Genomic DNA, 18,941 nt, shown 5'->3' with positions numbered 1-18,941 from the left:
TATAAAAGCCAAAACTATAATATTTGTAGAACAAAAGATTTATTTTTAACTTTAGAGTAGGCAAAGATTCTTAGATTAAAATAAATGAAAAAATTAATTAGACTTTATCAAAATAAAAACTTTCTACTCTTGAAAGGATACCTTTAGAAAGTCAAAAGGAAAGCTACAGACTGGAGTAAAATATTCTTAATACACGACTCTGACAGGGGACTTGTATCTGGAATATATGATTCAGAATATACAAAGAACTCTCAAACTCAGTAATAAATGACAAACAATTCAATAAAAAAAACAAAACAAAACAAAACAAAAAAAACAAAACAAAAAAAAAACCGGCCAAAGACTTGAAAAGGCACTTTATGAAAGAAGATATAAAGTTAATAAACACATGAAAAGATACCCAATGCCACTAGTCTTCTGGAAAATGCACATTGAACCACAACAAGACGCCATTTCACAATACTAGAATGGCTAGAGCGAAAATGACTAATAATAGCAAGTGTTGGCACAGATATGGAACAACTGGGACCCCCATACATTGCAACTAGGTGTGTAAAATGGTATAGCTTTTTTTTTTTTGGAAAACATTTTGGCAGTTTTTTTATGAAGTCAAACATGCATTTCCCCTATGACACTGCAGTTTCACTCCTAGGCATTTAACAAGGAGAAGTGAAAACATATACCTACTGAAAGACTAATGTTCACAACAGCTTTATTCATAACAGACAACAAATGAGAACCACCCATATGTCTATCAATAGCAGAATGGAGAAACACAACTGGTATACAGTTGATCCTTTAGCAATATAGGCTTAAACTGCATGAGTCCATTTTCATGCACATTTCTTCAATATATATACTGGAAAATTTTTTGGACATTTGCAACAATTTGAAAAAACTCACAGACAAACCATGTAGCCTAGAAATGTTGCAAAAATTAAGAAAAGCTATGTCCTGAATGCATAAAATATTTGTAGATACTAGTGTATTTGTATGTTAATTGACTGTTTATGATATTGGTAAGGCTTCTTCTGGCCGGCCTCAGGCTATTAGTAGTGAAGTTTTACAGAAATCAAAAGTTATGCCTGGATTTTTTACTGCGATGGAGGTGGTGCCCCTGACTCCTGTGTTGGTCAAGGGCTTCCTGTATTCAAACGGTTGATACCATTTCATAGGAGCATTGTTTGCAATAGTGAAACTAAAGATAATCTAAATATCCATAAACAGGAAAATGGATAAACTGTGAAATATTCACATAATGTAAGACCATGAAAACTGAACATTAATGAATTCAAACTTCATGCAGAAAAATATTAAGTGAAAGAAACAAAACTTAGAAGAATTCATGCAGTATGATAGTAAAGTTACATAAATTGTTTAGAAATTCTTATACACATAGAAAAAGCATGAGGAAGAAAAAGAGAATGATGAACCCAAAATTCGGAAGAATAGTTTCCTTTCATAAAAGCTCCATGAGTTCGGGGCTTCTTGTCTGTTTTATTTTTAATTGTACTGTTTTCCAGTGCCTAGAACATTACTTGACACGTAACAGTCACTCAAATAAACACTTTTGAAGAAATAAATAAGAGGAAAGGGGGATTGATATGGGCAGTTGCAGTAGGACTGGAAAGGTTTTATTACTTGAACTGGATGATGGGTACGCAGGGTGTATGTAACAATATTCTGTATACTACATGGATGTGAGTATACAGACTTTTATATTATTAAATGTTATAATTTTTTTTTTTTTTTGAAAACAGGGTCTTACTCTGTCACCCAGGCTGGAGTGCAGTGGTGCAGTTCTGGCTCACTGCAGTCTTGACCTCCCTGGGCTCAGGTGATCTACCCACCTCAGCCTCCTGAGTAGCTGGGTCTACGGGTGTGCACTACCACACCTGGCTAATTTTTTGTATATGTTTTGCAGAGACAAGGTTTCACCATGTTGCCCAGGTTGTTCTCAAACTCCTGGGCTCGAGCAACCCTCCAATCTCAGCCCCCAAAGTGCTAGGATTACAGGCATGAGCCACTGTACTCAGCCATAGAATGTTATAAATTTTAAAATTAAAAAATACATTGTTGAACTTCCATATTGAACATATTACCAAAGTGAGGAAAAAAACAGTCATCCTCACTCCATCCCTCAGACCCAACTTCCTGTTGCCTCTGCCTTGGGTCTTTACATTTGCCCTCATAGGAAGAGGGTAGGAGCAATGGGTATAGGGTTGGTGAGTCACAAAATGAGCCTCAGAGAGTTTGGTTATTCTCATATTTTAGGTAAAAAGTTGATTTAAAAAGATTTTAAATTACAATTTTATATCAAAATGACCATGTTGCTATGTCTTGCCTTGTCCTGCATAAGAGCTAAAGAGAGAAAAAGAAACAGATGGGCAGGTCCATTTGGGGTGGACTTGAGGTCATGGATAGCTTTTAAGATAGAGAAGCATTTTATTCTATTTCTTTCCTTTCTTTAGCTCCAGACATAGAGTTTACAATATATGTATAAGTCTCTTTCAAATGAGTCAGTAAAGAAATGCCAGTACCAAGATGTCCCCAAAATATAATCTTAGAAAAAGGAGAAAAATGGCCCACTCTAATCACATGACAGCTGGCCCAAAACACCATTTCCCTAGCACCATGAGGATCAACTGAGATCAACCCTAATTTTAGTTTCTTTTACACATTTTTTTTTTTTTTGTCTTTCAAAAATAAACCATCTGTTTAAACAACTTGGAGGGTGAATGTTCTTATTAGTTTGCCTGTTTCCACAGAGTATCTTAGTTTATTCCAGCAAGTTCTGGCTGAATGCCTATGATGTGCCTAGCACCTTAAAGATGTGTGGACACAGTAGGTTCTAGTTCAAAAGCAGCTCAAATACAGACACCTCCACCACAACCTACTTCATGAGTTAAGGAGCTGCGAAATTTCACTCACTGCCATATTATGGATAAGTCTACTTTGATATTGTTGAATGTCATATGTGAGGTATGGAGTTTAATGCAAAGGACTAGGAATTGCATATTTTTTTGATTTGGAAAGAGAGGGGGAAAAACATGCAAACTAAGCCATCACTGCTGATAAATGCAAAGACTTCCTGCTCACTCTGAGAAGCATATCCTTATGGCTGAAGTTCACCACAGGAGGTGCTGGGAGTCAATGACTAAGCAATACTCTAATCCCACTCTGGTGCAACCTGTTCCTGAACTTGGGCAAGCCTAGGTTTGGTTTTCACATATGTACCATAAAACGAGCATCCTTAAGGTTTCACCTAGCTCTCATATACTCTTTACTTCTCTTCTATTACTTTTGTATCTTCTATACATACACACAGTTCACACACACACACACACACACACACACACACCCTCTTAGATGAGTGTCTTCAAATAGTTTTAGCAAACATTTCTAGAGGATCCAGCTGGAGGTCTCAAACATAGAAACTCTGAGAGAATCATTTGAAACATATGTTAATTGAATTACTGCATGAATAACTGAGCTCATTTATTCAATATAAATTTATGCTATTTTGAGAACATGGTTAATGTCTCCCAAACTTCAATTATTTACACATCACTATTATGAATTGTGCTATATACTGTGTATAATTTGAAGCATTTTAGTTTTTCTTCAAAATGTCTCATTTTTACTCAAATGTAGTTTTAAAGCAAATGCTATATTACTCTTATAAAAAGAAAACCAATACTAGTTGGGAAATATTTCTTTAGGGAGACACAAAGAACAGTGAACTATAAGAGAAAACATTGATAAATGTGTATAGTAAGAACTTTTATTCATTATGAAAACTTAAAGATACTGAAAGGTAAATTGCAGACTGCAACAAGATAATCTGCAATAGGTACACACAATCTACAAATAATTCAAATCAAAATTTGTTAAAGTGACTAAAAATCAGTAAGAGTAGTACAAACAAGTCAAAAGAAAAATGGGCACAAAACAGAAATAGGCCTTTCACAGAAGAGATAAACACATGTATGCAATAGATGCATGAATAAATTTTTAGTATTATTAGTGATGAGGAAAATACAAATCTAGATTAGATGAGATACCATTTTTTAGAAACTTGAGAGGCCCAAATGTAAAATGCTGACAATGCCACGTATGGGAAAGGATGTAGAACCACAGGATTTCATATTTGTTACTGGTAGGAGTATAAGTTGGTGCCATCCCATTGGATTCAAGTTTGGCATTATCCATACCCATTATCCCCTCTCCATATCCATTATCCATTATTCCCATACTCTCTGACCCAGCAGTTCTACCCCGTTGAAAAGCTTGCACATACTCAGGAGAGATGCACACGAGTGTTCAGAGCACTGCTGCTCACAGCAGCAAAAGCCTGTAGATAACCCAGGTGCTCATCGATCGGCAAGTGGGTGCGTAAACTGTGGTATATTCATAAATGGAATGAAATATGGCAATCAAACCAAATGACCTGCAGCAACATCAACAATATGGATACTATCAGCAATATATTAAGTGAAAAAAGTTCCTAAATATTGTGTAAGCATGATACCCTTTTTCTAAAGTTTAAAACAACCAAATATAAGGAAAAAAAGCTTAGAGATAAATATAGAGGCAATTAAAAAATTTAAAAAGAAGGCAGGAGAATGGTGAGCATGGCACACAGGGTCAGATAGAGGGATGCAAAAGGACAGAACAGGTGTGGTATTGATAGATGAATAATGTCCACGACTGTGAAGATCTTAGCTTTTCTCTTGCATGATGAGTTTAGGGGTACTGATTACGGTATAAAATAACTAGCAAAATAAATACAAGTGGGTGATGTAAGGACCAATAACGGCTGTGTCATGGAATAAGTATTGTAGTTATTCCAAATCTGTGCATCTGAGGTTCTTGAAGAAAACAAGCTTGTTATAAAGAGAAAGTATGTATTTCAAAAGGTAGAACAATTTTAAAAAGCTTTAAAGAGAGCATCTGTGAAATCATTCTCTGTACCATCAGTGCTGTACACAGTATGGAAATCACTGCCCTGTCATATGACAGTGAGTAAAAGACTGCTTCTTCTCTCAAGAAATTTATGGATGGTAGGGGAGGCACAAACGTGGGTAATTATAGTAGAATCCACGAAGTGATAGGATAATCATAAAGAAGTAAGAGCACGTGGCAGGGAGCATGAAACCAGCCTGGGAATGGCCGAAGTCATCCTAAGAGGATGTAAAAGCTAACCTTGCGCTTCAAACAGATATTTTAGGCAGGGAAAGCCCATGCATACGAACTTAAAGGTAGAATATTTGAGTTGCTAAAAGTTGTTCCATTTCACTGGAGCAGGGAAACATGGGAGTGAAAAGGGAGAGAAATGCAGCTTGGGAATTTGACACGGGCCTCATCATTAGGAGCCTTGGACAATATATGATACTCTTTGGGCCTTATTTTGAGAGCTGCAGGAAGTCATTGAAGAGTTTAAGCCAGGGAGCGATATAATTAGATTTTTCCCTTCACAAAAAGCAGGACCAGAGGCAGAAAGCATCAGTTAGATGAGGTAGAAGCTGGGTCAGTTGTGCAAGTGAGCCATGGTGGTGACTGTGAGTACTGACAGTCAGGATGGAGAGATGTAGGCAGATTACGGAGTTATCGAGGAGGTGGAATTGGTAAGACTCAAAGATCAATTGGATATAGGGATCAAATTAGAGGGGAATATCGAGAATAATTTTCTATATGGGCAGCTAAGGAGATAGTAGTGACAGACACTGAGACTTGGGCACTTGGGGGAAACAACATGCAAATCTTCCTAAATGACACATCCCATTTGGCTAGACATTTGTTCACAGTATCTCAAAGCCCTCACAGATGAAGCTGACATCTCTCCAACCAAGTCTGATTTACAGGCTCTAGAAATGACAGATATCCTGTTCTTGTTTCTAAACACCTGAACTGAAATATTAAAAGATATTCCTCACAGCTACCATGTGAGGAGCCTTTAAATAAAGGTTTCCCAAATCCATGAGCTAACATTATAAAAGCTGTTTCACTTGACTTTCAAAGTAGTTCCTAGATTCATTATTTCCATAGCAAAAAGTTTAGGAGTAATGCTAACTATTTGTGCCATTGACTTCCAGACTATAAAATGAAGTCAGGGTTCCTCTGAAATTATTTTTCTTATTTTAAAGGTAAAATAATGACCTAAGTATGGCTATATTGCACGGCAGCTAAGTAATGAAATCTTTTGCTTTGGGTTCAACATAAAACAACCGCACATTTTCCTTTCATATTATGGGTCATAAACATGTAAAGAAACCAATGTGAATTTCCTATAAAATGATTGCCAAAATGAAATTTTCTGATCGTTTGTTTAAAAAAGGGAATGCATGGACCTATCTTCTGTAAGAGTACTATAAAACAGCCAGGACTATGGTCATTTTTATACATAATTCTGAGAAACTTTTAAAGCAAGATGGTCAGGGGAGTGATACATTGCCAGGATGCAGGAAATACTGGCCCATTACCTCCAGATCAGTCCCTGAGGGTTACTGTTCATATTTGGCCTTGGGGACAGGAGTCAATAAGAATTCATGTTCATAATACTTTATATACTCACAGGCAGGCAAAAGGAAGGCTAAGGGAAATAGAAATAGCTTATTACATAGCATATAATAAGGACCATTAATATCAGCTGCCAATTCTGACACTAATAATGTGTGTGTTTATGTGGATTGTAGTGTCATGTGGTAGTTAGTAGAATGGAGTTTGGTGTTAGGGAGATTGAAGTCAAATTGTAACTTTGCCACTTAAGAAGCAATGTGATTTTAAACATGTTATCTAAACTCTCTGACCTTATTTTCTTCAATGGGACAATGTAGCTTTTCCTTCAGTTTAATGAGTAAATACGTGCAAAGATTCTAGACCAATATATCATAAGCATTCAATAAATGGAGATAATGTAAGTAAAGGAACATAAATACATTCTAATGATTCTTAGCAGGCTAAAATATGATATTAGATCTAGGTGCCCACTGTAACCAAAACATTGTAAAATACTCCTTACATTTGTGGATGGTTGATTTTTTTTTAACATAGTCTACAGTAAGCATAACAATACCGTATTTCATTGACTCCAATTTGTATATTTAAATGAGAAGTGTTGACTTTGCCTGCACATACATATCAAAACCTGTGCAGAGAATGGCAGCAGATTGGAAGAAAACTTTAGATCCAATAATGAAACATTCTTTTAAGAAACACTACACCATCAATGCCCTTGCTGACATGGAAAATGATACTATCAAAAGACAGACACTGGTGAACTTGATCTAAAAAATGATTAAGAAAAGCTGGACTCCTCTGCTTTTCTTTTTTTCATGTGCACAGACGTAATGTTAGATAAATAAATATATATATATATGTATATATATCACTAGGACTGTTTATTAAATAGAGCACTTTTGATCAATATGAAATAAAAATTCTAGTGATAAAGCTCAGTGTTATAGTTTGTCAGCCTGTGCTTATTGTATTGGCACATACACAATGGACTGTCTTACAACTGATGACAACTTAGCTTTATGGAAATACTGTAAGCCCAGAAAGTAAGGACAATCGAGAGAATTTAAAGAAGTTAAAAAACGGAGTTGATAAAGGAAGACATATCTGGGTTCAATCTCAGCTCCTTCATTTCCAGTTATGTTAACTTTGGACAAATGACAATCCTCCTAAGTCTCTGTAAAATGACAGTTTCACTTAAGTCATTGAGTAAATTGTGTGGGTTAAATGAAATAACATAAATAAAATGTTTAACACCATATTTGTGAAGTACTTCAATACTACAATAAATAATTGGTATTACAGGCCGAGTATCCCTTATCCAAATGCTTGGGAACAGAAGTGTTGTGGGTTTTGATTTTGGAATATTGGCATCTATAAGTTCATATTTGTATGAATTTATATTTCATGTATGCCCTATGCGTGTAGCAGGTAATTTTATGTAATACTTTAAATATTTTTGTGCATGAAAGAAAGCTTTCACTTTGTTTTGACTGGGACCCATCACAGAGGTCAGGTGTGGAATTTTCCATTTGTGGTGTCATCATGATGCTCAAAAAGCTTTGGATTTAGGAGCATTTCAGATTTTGGGTTTTTAGATTAGGGATGCTTAACCTGTATTGTTATTATGGTAATAAACCATTAACTGGTAAACAGGAGGAATAAATGACTGTCAATCAAAAAAGTAGAGCTCTATGTACTAACATTCTTAGAAAACCATTGTCATTAACAGGGATTTCAAACAAGGCTTAAACTGGGAGACTTAAATGCGCATACACTAACCCCAAGATGTACAATTGAACTGCTTCATATGTAGGCAATTATGAAGAATGTTCTAGGATGAATAGTGCTTCATTTAACAGTGGTTAATGAGATGCTACTATGTTACAGATACCTATGCCTTTCTTAAGAGCTTCCCTTACTGATTCTCAAACTTAAGATTTCATTTAAAGAAAAAATAATTGTAGGTCTCTGGTGCTGACTTGAATCATTTTATGTTACTTAAATGTATACATATAAAACTAGATGTAAACAATTATAAAGGTCAAATTGAATCAGAGGAAAAATTAAAGCAACACAAAACCAATAAAATGAAAAATGACTGCATTTGTTAAATGTAGTTGCAAAGTTGTTTTGCTGAAACCTAGTAGCTGTTTGCTGCATGAGCATGGTGGTTTTGTTGTTGTTGTTGTTGTTGTTGTTTTTGAGACAAAGCCTTGCTTTGTCGCCCAGGCTGGAGTGCACTGGCACGATCTTGGCTCACTGGAACCTCCACATCCCAGGTTCAAGTGATTCTCCTGCCTCAGCCTCCCCAGTAGCTGGGATTACAGGTGCATATCACCATGCCTGGCTAATTTTTGTATTTTTAGTAAAGACAGAGTTTTACATGTTGGCCAGGCTGGTATCAAACTCCTGACTGTTTGGATGAACAGAGGCAAGATGGTGCACTTCCGGGTTCTTCTTCACCACCAACTCTTCCCGCGCGCGTGAAAATGCAGCCGGCGACCCAGGAAGGTGCAGACCAACTGGGCATGTGCCAGGTGACGTCAATCCGAAGAGACCGAGATTTACCTGGTTGCACCTGTGGAACGCCCCCCGACACGCCCGTGCCCTGCCTATTGCCCTCCCACTCCTAGAAAAGCCACTCTCGGCCAGTGAGCAACGCGGCCTTCTCACAGCCCCACTCCTGTCGGGATGTCGGGACTGTGGGAAGTCCGTCGGAGAGCCCCACGGGGGACTCTGCCGGCCTCCTTCGCCGGAGGCCGACAGACTTCTCCCCCACACCTTAGGTTACCAAAATAAACTTGCAGTTTTGCTGTTACACTTGCCTACCCGCTGGTTCTTTTGTGCCCACTCTGGGCTGGTCTTAGAAAAATAAATCACTGACCTCAAGTGATCCAGCTGCCTCGGCCTCCCAAAGTGCTGGGATTACAGGCGTGAGCCACTGCACCAGGCTATGAGCATGGTTTTGACTGAGCAAAAATTCCTTTGAAGGCAGAGACTACCATGACAAATACCAGAGGCTGAGAAGGGTGTGGGGGTTGAGGGAGGGATGAAGAGAGACTGATTAATGGGTACAAACATACAGTTAGATAGATGGAATATGGCCTAATGTTCAATAGCGGAATAGGGTAACTATAGTTAATAACAATCTATTGTATATTTCAAAATAAATATCTAGAAGAGACGACTTCAAATATTCCCAGTGCAAAGAAATGGTAACTACTTGAGGTGATGGATAGTGCTAAATACCCTGATTTGATCACCACACACTATATACCTGTAACAAAATTTCACATGTAGCCCACAAACATGTACAAATACCATGTATCAATTTAACAAATATAGATGCTCACTTAGAAAAAATAGATTTGAGTTCAGCCCATCTGAAACACTGAGCTGGGTGTGATGAGCCATTTTCCTATCACGTTTCTCTATTTAAACCACTGGAAAACTTCATCCCTTATATGATGTACATTTATTAAGTCTGCCTTGATTCTATTCTCATTATCCTGTAATAAATACAGTGTAGTTCCAATACAATCATAAAGCTAAATGCAAATAAAGGCATCACCTTATCCATTGCTTTGTAACATTATCCATTGTAACACCACAATACTCAGGGTCTTAAGACAGCAATAATCTCAGTCAGGCCTCTGCAAACTGTCTCATATGTTTTGACTCTGTGTCTCCATCCAAATCGCACGTTGAATTGTAATTCTTAATGTTGGGGGAGTGGCCTGGTGGGAGATGATTGGACCACGGGGGTGGATTTCCCCTTTGCTGTTCTCATGATAGTGAGTTCTCACAAGATCTGATGTTTTAAAAGTGTGTGGCACTTCCCCCTTCGCTCTCTCTCCTGCTGCTATGGTAAGATGTTAAGATGCATTTCTTTCCCCTTTGCCCTCTGCCATGATTGTAAGTTTCCTGAGACCTTCTAGTCATGCTTCCTGTTAAGCCTGCAGTACCATGAGTCAATTCAACCTCTTTTCTTCATAAGTTACTCAGTCTCAGGTAGTTCTTTCTAGCACTGTGAAAACTGACCAATATACCATCATCTTATGAAGGCAGACCATCAGGATCTAGGTGGTTTCAGACTGACTAGCAGGGCACACTTGACCACTTGACTCATGGTGGGCAAGATATGCATTAGGGCCTCTCTTCCATAAGCAATTCACTTATCCATCTCTGCTGCTGAGAAGAGTCAGAAAGTGTGGCTCCACTGGTCCTTTTTGGTCTCTAGTCACTGGCAGAGCTGATGTGTTTCTACTTCCCGCTTCCTTTGAAAGGAGCCTTGGCCTGCCTGTCCCTGTGTCTGGCAAGCTTTCCTGTCCTTGTATTTCCCAGCTGTCAGTTTAGCTCCCATGGCTTGAGGCTGCCATCCAGAAAGAAACAGGGAAGGTGAGAGAGGCAAGACCTATCTTGCCTCCCATAGACAATTCAGACACCCTGAACTTTTCCTCTCTGCAGGGAGGGCATCTCTTAACCTAGTACCCTTGAATGCTGCCTGGAAGAGGAGGGAAAGGCTTCCAGATCCCTGAATGCCAGAGATGAACTTTCCCCATTCTGGCCTCTCCCTGTTGTCTTGGGCACAGTTAGCATGATCAGCTTTTGTCTACCTGTTATAGTTGAGATAACAATGTTAATGACTGAGATGTGTCCTGCAATTCACCCATGACGTTCCCATAATCTGTGCTGGCTTTTGTATTAGTAAAGGACTCATATTAAAAACACTTCATTGAAACAGCAGAGGTGTTGACTACTCAGAATGGATGCTGGTCATTGGGATGGAGCAGGGTCCTGGGGGCCCCCTGTGATGCTAAACCTTAACCCTTTAATTAATTGTGGGGAGGTCAGGAATCCTGAAGGGAGAGGGAGATAGTCTCTGGATAGTGCAGTTTGCTAACTGGTCTGGAAATATTTTAGAACTTTGATATCTGTGCATCTATACTGGTGATGCCTGTATGTGGTGTGGTGTGCATATATCCTAAAACAACAGGGTGTTTGCTGAGAAAGAATTGGTGGACCAGGACCAAATTTCATCACCCCGTGCTTTCACTTGCTGTGTGACTTTGGGGAAGTCATGTCATTCCCTGTACCTCAGCTTTTCCATCATGCTAAGTGATGTTGAGGCTTCTTCCCAGTTGTAACATTAATTTTCACAATTTTAAAGCTGTGATCCAGGCACTGTTCTTATTCTTTGCTACAAAGAACAGTCAATATTGTGATTGAGCACCTGGGTCATTCTACTTGGTCTGAGCCCTGCTGAGTGATCCAGGGAAGCTCTATAAGTTTTCTAGGCCCCATCTGACTTATACAAAACAGGGTTGTGATGGGGGTTAGAGGGGCTGATGTTGGAAAAGTACTCAGTACCTTGCTTGGTCCAGCAACACACAATAGGTGTTCTTACTAGATTTAATGGCTAGAGTGGGGTCAAGAGATGCAGAACATTGCTCTTCATTTTTCAAGCCCATGCATGATGCTGAGGTTATTTTTCAAGTGCAACCTGCTCTAGCTCCTGAGTTCCACTCCAGGTGTTAATGGAGCATTGAGACAGAGGGGGAGCCATGGCATCAGGCCATGTCCTCGGAGCGTGTGCCAGGCGTGGCCCAAGGGCCCATTCTCTGATGTCTCAATCTATTCAGCAGGACTCTACCCCATGCCAACTTTGTCTAAGCCACAATTGTTTTTGAATTCATGGTGTAGTGAGATGTTCAGCAAATACTTCTGCCTTTTATTGGAATTTGGAAGTGGTATTTCTAGGGCTCTCCATTTCAGATGTTCTCTTTGTCCATTTGGAGGTGCGATTAGACCAGAGAGTGGTTGGGGCTCTGGACAGACCACCTCCCAGTCAGAATTTTCCTCCTAAATTCTAATCTGAAGGACATCAGCATGTAAAAGAACAGTGGAGACTTAGAATTTCAATAAAAGGGAGAATAAATGGACACATTGGTAAATTATAATTTGTTGTAAGGCAATTGAAGTCCTAGGAATTTAGTGGCTGATATTGTTCAAGGGTCCAGGAAATGTATTGACTTTAGGCTTGGCTGGTTTCAGAACTCTAGGCTTGTGTTTTACCAATTTATTAATCCCAGCCAAAAAATAACATTTCACATCAGTCCAGCAAAACCTCAGGTGGAATTCTCATGGGTCTAACTTGAGATATGTGTCCTTCTCTGATCCTACTGACAGCAAAGGGAAACAGTGCTCTGACTGGGTGAGCTGAGGCCACAGACCGTATCCCCTTGGGATGATACAGCTGAACAGATGCAAATCAAGCAGCTCTCCAGGGAAAAAAGGAAGTGTTAAAAGGAATTATTAAGTTCCGACTTCCCATACTAAGAATAGGGGAAAGGCTGGCTACCCCAAAGGAAATTAGAGGGTTTGTTCCTGAAGAAGCCAGTCAAAACCAACAGATTCCATTACAAACAAGGGTTTAGAATGAAGAAGGCCATCAACGCACACAGTTCCACCAAAAAATGGGTATTTGGAAACTTTAGTGAAACAGCCGGATAAACCTAGTGTCACTTTTGACAAATCACTTTTCTGCACTCTTTTTCTTACAGCAAAGTCCTCGAGGGTCATTCATTCAGCAAGCCTCTGTCCAGACTTTACCATGTACTGAGTGAGAAGCTGAGGATAAGGAAGAGCAAGACCCCCAAGAAACTCTAATGTCTGGCTGAAAGCCGAAGCATGATGCAACTTCGCTATAGTTCTCTCCAACAAGGATTTGTATATTTTCACTTTCTCCTCAAGCAACATCTGGACCTGCTCCTTTCCCTCAGTCTCCAAGTTCCTTTATGAAATAGGGTGTTCCATCAGAGATGCAGGTAAGAAACCTGAACTGCATGGCCTCACATAAACCCCACCACACTTCTGTCCTAGGCTCCTTCCCCGCAACAGGTGTAAAGACAAAAGGCTTATTGTCCTTTGGAGCCTATAGGATAAACAGAAAGAACATGTCCTTGCCGGTTAATCTGCCGGTGATAAAGAGTATCGTTTTATCTCCTGCCATCTCCACGTTCCAAGGGATGAATTCTATTGTGACACAAAGTCGCTTTGTCCTTCGCACCCACTGAGATGTTTAAATTGGCCTTTCGTATATTCCTTGGTTGTCACAATCAGAGCATTGAGTTGTTATAATGTGCTGAGAGGATCTTTCCCCCACAACAAGGAGACCATCATCTAGAGAGATGCTATGATGCTGAGAAATAATGTGCTTCTCTTCAGCTTTTTTTTTTTAACTAAGACTTTTACTTTTCGAGCAGTTATAGGTTCAGAGAAAAACTGAAGAGAAAGTACAGAGAGTTCCCATCTTCGCTCTCACCCCTTTCAACTCTGTTTCCATACATTTGCTACAATTGATGAGCCAACAGCTATATGATATTAACTAAAGTTCACAGTTTATATTAGGGTTCACTCTTTGCTTGTACATTCTACGGGTTTTGTCAAATATATGATAACCTGTATCCTCCATTATAGTACAATACAGAAGAATCTCACCGCCCTAAAAATCTCCTGTGTTCCTCCTGTTCATCTCTCCCTCCCACTCCCCAGGGAACCACTGATCTTTTTACTCTCTCCAGTTTTGCTTTTTTCAGCATGTGAGGTAGTCGGGAGTCCTACGGTACATTGCCTTTTTAGATGGATGTCTTTCATATAGCAATATACATTGAACTTCCCTCCATGACTTTGTGTGGCTCAATAGTTCATTTCTTTCTGTTGCTGCTTAGTTCCCGCTTAATTTTCAAAGTGTTTAATGTAAGAAAGTGGTATAGTCCAGGTGCAGTGGCTCAATGCCTGTAGTCCCAGCACTTTGGGAGGCTGAGGGAGGTGGATCACTTGAGCCCAGGAGTTTGAGACCAGCCTGGGTAACATGGCAAAACCCTGTCTCCTTAAAAAATACAAAAATTAGCTGGAAATGGTAGTGTGTGCCTGTAGTCCCAGCTACTCAGGAGGCTGCAGTGGGAGGACTGCTTGAGCCCAGGAGCTAGAGCCTGTAGTGAGCCATGATTGTGCCACTGCACTTCAGCCTGGGTGACAGAGTGAGATCCTGTCTCAAAAAAACAAAACAAATGAACAAACAAACAAACAAAAAAACGGCAGTATAGTTGTCCCTACCCCTCATCCCCTCCTTTATGGGTATTTTCCTAATTATGAGAGATGACCTGGGTTTTAAAAGGTGGCTTACTGTATGCACTGAGAGAATTAAATGACATTTCATACCAGTTCCAAGTACCTTTTGCAAAGCTAGAGAAAAAAAAGTGAATTCTAATATCTCAATCACAGCCTAAAACTCGAGAAAGTCTATTCGGGCTGCAGGCAACACTGGTGTTCTTGGTGATTTTACCCAGAATTTATATTCCTATAATTAGTGCTTCCTCCAAAATTAATGATTTCCTGATTGATTTAGTTTTTTCCTAGCAGCACTGGAGGTCCCACTTACCTAGTTAGTAATAACATTTGCTCTTAATACATGAGTCAAACATTTTTTTTTCCTTTTTTTTTTTTTTTAAATGTTTCCAAAACAGAATACCCTGCGGGAAGAACGGGGTGGCAGTGGAGGAGCTCCCACTCACGTATCGTGTAACGTGGGAGGCAGGGATATGCGATAGTCATAAAGGGTGCAGGCTTCAGAATCAAAGGAGTGAGGTTGGTGTCCCTGCTTACGCCCTACTAGCTGAGTGTCCTTCAGGTCATTTCTCCTCTCTCAGACTCAGTGGACTCTTTCCTAAAGCACAGCTCATAACAGGCTCTATGTGGTAAGACCGTCGGGAAGATGGAAGGAGATCAGTCATCCCTAGAGAGCATTAAGCACAGTCTCAGCCACAAAACACTTCCTCAAACATGATGCAAGCCACACAGGACATTTGGCCTGCATATGAAGGACAGTGTAGATGCTCATTAAATTAGTCCCGACTGATCAAGGAGGGAAGGAGAGGGTCAATCTTATCATATGTGGTCTGTGAAAGAACACAAAGAACACAGAGCTGTAGAAGGAAGCTGACTTAGTTAGGGTCAAGCATGATGGGGGAGATTAGGAACCGTGTGCAATCTAATGGAACCACAGATAGCACTTCCAGTACCTTTTCCTTTTGGCCCTGCCCCTGCTGAGACAGGGCTACTGCTAATAACTCACGTTCTTCTCTTATCCCCTCTCAAACAGCCCATTTCCTGAGCAAGTATATGCTTTGGTAAGGTCATTAGTGGTCAACACGGTTTCCAAGTTTAGTGAACAATTACTTTCAGATAAAACTGAAAGTTACAAAATCACTTTCTCTCTCTCCTTCTCCTTCTCCTACCTCTCACTTCCAATAAAATGACTTATCTACTAATTACAAAGACCTCAATAGTGGAAGAAATCCATATCCTACATAACATGGAGAACTAGCTATATACCTTTGGCATCACTTTTTATCCTACTTTTACTTTTTACTTTCATTTACTGAACAAAGCCTCCTTTGCCAAAGGCAGGGTAAATAAACTCAGTCACATCCTGTCTTCCTTACATCTCTGTTTATCCATAAACTGTCGAAGATACAGATGAAAATCCACTAAAGCATGCTTGAAGCGGTTACACGAAGGCCAAATAAGATAGGAATGGAAACACCTGATGTTAAGGGACGATACTACCTAAAATGATACTGAGCTGGCCCATGTAATGACATGAAAAAATAAAATAAAATAAAAGATAAACAAAAGATGACTAACTGCTACAGTTAGGAATGGACTCATTTGTGTAAAGAAGCAGTAATGAAAAAGACATTAACAGCAATATAAGAAAGTGTCTGTATAGTTAGTGGGAAGAAGATAAAGCTTAGAGATTAAGAGCACAGACTTGGGAATGAGAGTAGATTTCAAACCTGGCTCCACCTTTTGCCTTTTTACTTTTAACTGGACAACTCAGTTAACCACGCCAAACCTCAATTTCCACATGTGTAAAATGGGATAAATTAATACGTTTCTCAGAGTATTATTTTTTGAAGATATAATGACATAAAACATATAAAAAGTACTTAGTGTTTGATTTCAGGTAGATTTTCATTGAGAGTTAGCTCTTATCTTTAGTATGTTAGTAAGGATCTTGAACCAAGGGATATAGAGCATACAGTACTATGCAAAATTTATCTCCATGAAACCTTGTTTTTTCCTCCAGAACATTCTGGGAGGTTAAGATTCTGCTAAAAATAGTTTGGGAAATGCTGCTTTAAAGAAACAGAAGACTTTGGGGGAAAAAGAACTGTCTTGAATAGAAAATTAGAAGTTTGAAAGTGGTGCTTGTGGCTGCTCCTGTAACTTTGGGGCATGAGGTTTGGGGACAGGATTGATTGCAGCATCAGTCAGTCCTCATTTCTATGGAGAATCAGATTACATTTATATCATTGCTACTTGACAGCAGCTTTTCTGGGACCCAACTAAAACAAAGACTCCTTGCCCAAGTTGGTTGCAAACTTTGCAAAGGAAAGTCTTCTTTTTTGACCCGTCTCCAGGTGTGAGACAAAATAGCAAATGTAAGAATCTATGTTTGGTCATTTTTGCTTTCCAGCATAATTTCACAAAGCCCTTAACTCTGACAACATGCAGCTCTCCAGAGGGATGCTCTGAAGACAAAACCCACACACCCGCAATGTCTCTTGCCTAAGTCACTATACTCTTTAAGAGGTAAAGGGCCCTAGTCCTTGCCTTTTTTTACACTCAAGATAACGTCCAGCCAAGTTAGTAATTATGCTTCTGTAATCTCTACCCAGATGTCCTCTCACACCCAAACCTTGCTGCAATTTTGCACATTCTGAATATTCACCCCCTATATGTAAACTATGAATTGAAATATTGCCCTATGATGAACTGAATTAATACCCAGGCTCAGTCTATAGTCCTTGTAAGACTTCTGAATGTAACTAACTCTAATTCTTTAAAAGCTTGACTTTTTTCTTTAGTCAACAGGCAACAGGCCTCTGTCTTCTCTACCCTACTGCTGGGTCAAAATTTCCCCTTGTGTCTCATGAACATAGAATCCATCACCTGCCCCTTGGAGAGGTACTATGAGCCTGGAAGAAGCATTCTGAGCCTCTCTGGGGAAGAGTAAGCTGCTTGCAAGGTTATGGGTATTTTGTGATCTGTTATAGATGGATAATTCAAGGTGCAGGCTCACAGCTTGATTTTTTTTTTTTTAAAGGAAGGCAGCTTAGCAGTGAAACTGATTTTCCACAACTCCCAAAGCGGTATTGCAATAAATCTGTGAATTTAATCAGCCTCCTCTGTTGAGGCAATCTCTTCTAATTGGGTTCTTGTGAGGGATAATAGACATGATGACAAAAATACTTCATCACTGGAAAGGAAGCCAGAGTCTCATCAATAATCCTGATAGTAAAGATCCCATCCTCCAGAGAAATGGAGCACAGGCCTCCAGTGCAAACCCCAGTACCATGCTCACCCTGTGTTAGGGAATATTTGCCTTTTAGGTGATGATTTTGTCTCCCTGCTTCCTGCTCAACAGCAGGAAAATTAAAACCTTCAAATGTGACTATCTTCAGGACCATATTGGCCAAGTAACTCCGCAGACTACTGAGTGGGTTTCTAGAAGTATTCCAGAAGATTGCAATGGAGTCATGGGGAACTGCATTATGAAGAAAACAAAGCTGGAACATAGAATCCAAACTTCATGATTTTGTATCCTTTCCCTGCCTCTGGTAGGCAATTCCCACTCTCCTATGTTACTCCCTGGCAGTTATAGTGGGGCTTAGAGGGGTCCCTGTCTGGAATGTAACACACACAGCTGATGGCTGTCAGCTGGCAAAGCAACCCAGTGAAGACAGAGCATATTGGAGCTAGATGCCACTTGCTTCTCAATTATTGGACAAATATGACCTCCAGATCTGGTTTTGTCTGTCCTAGGTGGGTGGGGTGGAGAGAGAGAAATAGATAGCATTCTTGGAGGCTGACCTTTCCAAGTTGCTCATCGCATTTAAAGGATTTAGAGAACAATGGCAGATGCATCCTAGGTTTTGCTATCCTGGAAAATGAGAGAAGCAAAGCATGGTAATTGAGTTAGAAGCGGGGAAAAAAAAATTTCACAAGGGAGTCATCTGTCCCAGTCCCACCCAACGTAGCCTGACATTCCTCTACCCTCTTCATTCGCTGCATGAAAACATTCTCAACACATCCCCTCATCCCTCATGGCTGGACACTGATGGTCAACAGATCACTTTGGTGATTAACACAGGAACTCACCTGTAGTCAGCACCCACCGGGCCAAAAATGGAGGAAGAACTGTGAAAAATGCCATCTTCCCTATAAAAAGTGCCACAAACACTCAGTGGTTCAACAAAGAGCTAGTGTGTTTCAACTCCTTAGCCTCAGGCCCCACTAGCCTGTGAATAGGGGCACTGATGGGGCAGAGATGCGATAAAATCCCAGTTTCCCTT

General features: G+C 39.7%; 1 long non-coding RNA gene across 1 annotated transcript in view; it reads left to right on the top strand.

Annotated features, from left to right (window-relative positions):
* The window catches only part of LOC111533696, a 330,375-nt gene that overhangs the window by 102,167 nt on the left and 209,267 nt on the right, over positions 1–18,941 (top strand). Inside the window, exon 2 of the long non-coding RNA XR_002728944.1 lies at positions 13,083–13,346. This is a non-coding gene — a long non-coding RNA (uncharacterized LOC111533696). The remainder of the gene's footprint in view (positions 1–13,082; positions 13,347–18,941) is intronic.

Source organism: Piliocolobus tephrosceles, chromosome 2 (assembly GCF_002776525.5).
Source record: "Piliocolobus tephrosceles isolate RC106 chromosome 2, ASM277652v3, whole genome shotgun sequence".
Lineage (NCBI taxonomy): Eukaryota > Metazoa > Chordata > Mammalia > Primates > Cercopithecidae > Piliocolobus > Piliocolobus tephrosceles.
This window is presented reverse-complemented; position numbering and strand designations above follow the sequence as displayed.